A 5427-nucleotide genomic window follows, 5' to 3' on the forward strand; every position below is an offset into this window, starting at 1 on the left:
CAACATTAAGATGCGCATTTCATGCCAGGGTGAGAAGTGCACATTCTATGCAAGCAAGGTTAAAACATGCTCCATGCAATGTACATACTCTATGCAAAAGGATCAACAACGTACATCCAATGTAACGTGTATATTCTATGTGACAACAAGAATAAGTATAGTACAAGATGCATTTATGCAATATGTGTGATGACATGATACAAGTTACAAGCAATGTAGAGCATGATGTCTAGGGAATGCAATAAACAAACAAAACAGCGCTTTAGAAAACACCTCACGGGGTGAGTGGCGATGAACCGCTCTACTTTGATGGGGATCTCCCCTTGTGTTCCTCGAACTCTTACCTTCAACTCACAGTATAAAGGTTCTGATATGCGGACAAGGGGTAACCTCTATATGTAGAAACCACAGATGCCGCGTTTCTTCCTGACCATATTTACAACTTTCCTTATTCTCCAATGGGGTGACAGACTAGGTTGGTTCAGTATCCAGAATTGAGGCGCATACATGATATCTCAACCTATGGGGCTTCCATACAGATTTCAAGCCGGGGATACACCCCTGGGTATTTAAACCAGACTTTAGTCTCGAAAATTCCAAACCTTTGTGTTTTAGGCAACAGCCATTCGAACTCTAGTTTCCACCATCGCAATTGATCTCCTAGGAACTCATTGCAAACACAACCAAGATGCCTCTGGCAAGGATTAGTGCTTAGGGAGAGCACTTCTGATCACCATTTTGGCTTTGAAACAGACTTGTTCTTGAGCTTGAGGTAGAGGCACACTCATACTTCGGAGCATTGACAAGGCCTGAAGAGGTACATCCGGAACGCAATCACGGAATTTGAAACAAACTCAGATGCTCCAAATTTTCCCTCTTTTCTTTTGCTTTGCAATCTGGAACCTATATAGCTTCATATAAGTCCTAGTTTTACTGTTCTCACATGACCTGGGTTGAACCCTGCCGTTTATGAAAGAAAGAATATTATTTTGCACATATGTGGAGAATGTCACAGCACTCTGAGCACAAAATGTTTTTTTTTTTTTTTTGAAATGAAATCAAGAAATGAGTTCTAAACCGGGTATTGAGCCTATGACTGACCATAGCCAAAACGACTCAACAAAGAGGAAAGACAAGGTAAACAACCTAAACTCATCTAATGACACTCAAAACGACTCAAGACAAGAATTGAAACAAACAAAAACAACAAACACAACACTCGGATGTGTAGCACTAGTGGGAGACTTCTCAGTTCACAAGGAGCCCACAGCTTCTTCAGGTAATGTTTTCCACCCTTTCTCATTTGTGATCTCACATCACTCTGGCACTCAATCTCTGTTTTTCTGAAAAAGCCATTTTCTCACTTTTTCTCTCAGCGCATATCTCTCTATTCTTCGATCTCTCCAATTTTTTTATCCCTTCCCTGGGTGGTTGATGGATAAGCAGGAAGTTGTGGGCTCTTGCCCCTAGCATTCCGCTAGATTCTTCTTCTTCTGTGCACAGCTAGTGAGTTCCTCCCATGAGGGGGTTGCGCTACAACTAGGTGTGTGGCAAATCTGCAACTGACATCGGTTGACGATGCGCTTGGCCAGCTCGGATGTGATCAGACCTGTCTAGATGAGGGAGTGGAATATCTTGATCCATTCCAGTTCATGCTTCGCACTTAGCTTGATACCTCGCTGCTTGGAAGATAAGAGGGCTTTCAACCCCTTGTTATTAGCTTCAGTTGTGTCCTTTTCTGGCAGGTAGAGTGCCCTTCTTGGCAAGCGTGGTGCTCTTTCTGGCAAGTATGTTGACAATGGGAAAATGACAGAACACCTGACTCAACTGTACCCCTAGTTCATCATTTTGACCATTTTTTGTTTTGGCTTTCTACTAAAACAATTTTGACCAATATGGGAGTTAGATTAACATACTTGTTCAACTTTTTGATTTGAAATCATGCAAGTTAGGCTATGAGCACTGAAAATTTTCCTTTTTCGGGTCCAAGAAATGGTCCAGTTTTGGAAAAATGAAATAATTTTCGGGAGAAAATTAGTCAACTGCATTAAAAATTCTCAAAATTTGTTTTTACAAACGGCCACTGCTCGACCAACGTAGAATTTACTCTTGAGATGCACAACCTCATAACCAAAATAATGGAAAATTGCCCCTTGCCTTTAAGGCACTGCATGGCAACGGAAAGTTGCCCCTTGTCTGAATGGCACCACAGCGCACTGTAATCAGTCTTCAAAGTGACGATCATAACCAAACTCTTGGGTACAGAGAAGACAAAGATGATCAGAACCATTATATGGACATAATCGATTTGGAAGTGTTTATGGCTGGACTTCAAAATGAAGTTGCCTACGTATCCCAAAGATGGGAATCAAGCTGTAGACGTCCCTGAACGTCCCGGGAGGGAATCCCGTTCTGTTCATATGGACTCACTACAGTTCAGGACTCAAAAGTCATGGTCCTGTATCTAATCTCGCAGAGTGCAATGCAAGACCGATGAATCATCAAAGAGTCCAAATCCGGCAAATCGTTTTTGAAAATAGATTTTTTTGAAAGAAGTGCCAAACATGGACTGCTTTGCCAGATACAGAGTCGCCACCTAAATATTTTATTTTGGGGAATTTAGGAAACCCTGACTCGTTTGCCTAAGGCCACGTATCCGTCATCACCAAAGTTGCCTCGGCTCGGGAACTTGGGTACGATTGGGGAAGGTCATTTCGTGAGCACCCCCGCTCGCCCAATCAAAGATCGACCTCTACTAACCATGATATCGAGTTTTGAAAACATTATGTGCTCTTATTCCAATTATTAGCCTAGATTTACTATGTGATGCGCACAGCATACAAGTATAGACTGGATCGCCTGAATTGGAACAAAACATTTCATGTTTGTTTTTAAAAGCGGTTTGCTACTCGCAAGTAGGCTAAAAATGCAGATTTTGCCACCCTCGGGTGGGCTTAGAAAAGATGGTTTTGCCAATAGCTAGTGGGCTTAAAACTCACAGTCAATGCATTATTCCAATTCAGATAACCCAACCTTCACCCATAGGCATTTAGGCAGTTATATCACATAAGCACGTAGCCTCATGGTAAGCATGCTATCATGGCAGCCACTCACACGCATGCAAGGATGCTAAAGCATAGAACTTACCAAGTACTCCAAGCCAAAACAGAAGCTATGTTAGAAATCCATGCATGATCCTATCCATGTTGGAATGCCTAATGCAACATATGCAAAATGCAACTAAAATAGGCTCGGCTATTTTACAATGGCATGTGAAATGCTACAACTAACACGTATTCAAATCGGAATTAAAATACAATGCAGTTAGTATGATGCGCCAAGTCCAGTGCATACAATACAGATGAATGATGCAAACATGCAAGCATAAGTATGCTAATTGAAACATGCTCTAATCTAACCATCATAAGCTGGTAAATAAAAGGGAGAAAGACGTGAGGTTGGAAGACATGCATCACATACACGCACACTTATTACAGTTGTGCCCTCGCTCGGAGGGTCCGAATGAATATTACACAACCAAAATAAATAACGAATTATTACACAACACTAATTACTTAACAAATGAACTAGGTGAGCAAAGTAAACTAGCATGCTATGCTACGTGCAATGGACTGCCTCAGCGCTGCTTGAAATGATAGAGGGTGTATGCATGCTCAATTTGCCTTGTCTGGAAATTCCATCGTGATGCCTCGTCTCGCCTTTGTTTGTAATTGATTTCTGAAAGTTACACAAGACTCTAGAAGGCTGAAACTCCACCCTAGGAGGACTGCCGACCAGTTATTGGCTTGGGAAACACCTGCCGACCACCCTTTGTGGTGGATACCAAAAAAGGTGGTCGACCTGCCAAAAAAACTGGTCGGCCGACCACTTTCTGCCCTTGGATCCTGGTTTTTTGCAACAAAGGCAAGAGGGAGAGAAAGCAAGGTATTTTCAACATATGTATGCAAGACCACTCTCCCCGTCCTTGCACAAGCTCAAGGGAGTGTAGACCTCGATCCTCATGCCACCAATCACGTATCTCGATGCATGATGGTCGAGGAGTCGAATTGCACGACTCGATGTGAAATGAATGCACATGAAAACACAACAAGACCTAGACTCCATCATGGATAATCCGGAGTGTCGGCGACCGGGAATTGAGACGCGTTTCGTCACTTTGAGTACGAAACATTCCTCGTTTCCCGTGTTTGGGCTAACTCCTATCCCAAACACAATGCAAATGAGAATGAGATGGCATACACAATGCGACTAACATGTAACCTAGCATACGCAATGCTATGGGCTAAAATGGCATACACAATGCACGTGATGTAACATGGCATACACAATGCTCTAACATGCAACCTAGCATACGCAATGCTATGAACTGAAATGGCATACATAATGTACGATGGACTTACACCAATATGAGTGGACCTCAGCCACACCCACATCAGTGGCCATATGATGGAAATGAGACAACCGAAACACATGCAAACATGCACGATGCAAGAGATCGATCCTAAGGCATCAAATGCCACTTTACCAAAGCATGGAAAAGGATGCAATATGGCATTCAAACACACAAATTTCAGCTATGAAACATGGTACAAAATGGTCCCGAAACATGCAAACATGGCACACAATGCAAGCTAGGGGGCCCGGGTACCGAAACTAGTGAAGTGTGTTACTCTAGAGGTACCCAAAACAATCCACTAATGGCAAAATCAACCCCAAACAGACCCTAGGCAGGTCTGAAACAGTGGGGAAATGGCCTAAAAATGATGGCTCGGAATGCAACGAAATGGAGCTCATTCAATGGTCGGTAAATGAGGCATACAAGCCCGACTCTCAAACGCATTTAAAGAGTACAAAACATGGCAATATGGCATTGATACAAGCTCTGAAATATGATATATATTGGACCCAAAACATGAACACACCTCAGTATATACATGTAATGAGCCTCAAAACTCAAAATTAAGCATGGGTATTGAACTACAAGCATGCAAAACAAACATCATTCGACCACAAGACCCAAAAATAGAGCTAGGTCAGTCCAAAATATGCACAAAATCAGTTTAATTCAAGGCCAAAAAGAGCTAAAATCAAGGGTCAACAAAGCATGCGAAATAAGCTAGTGAACCATGATTTACACTACAAGTATGAGAAGCACATGAGGGCTCACCAAACCAGCCAAAAAAAGAAGTATGTCATGCCAAAATATGCCCAAATAACTACTGAAACTCAGCCAATGCATGCAAGAATGATGGGCTCCTTTGAAAGGCCAATAAAGGGGTTGTTCTACACATGCATGGTGGACACACACAATGGCAAAACCACCTCTGGACAGAGGTTTTGAGGGTCCTGAAACCCACTAAAAAGAGCCTGAAATGGGTCTAGGAAACATGCAAATAAAGGCCCCTT

The sequence above is a fragment of the Camellia sinensis genome, chromosome 15 (assembly GCF_055761805.1).
Source record: "Camellia sinensis isolate YWXY chromosome 15, ASM5576180v1, whole genome shotgun sequence".
NCBI lineage: Eukaryota > Viridiplantae > Streptophyta > Magnoliopsida > Ericales > Theaceae > Camellia > Camellia sinensis.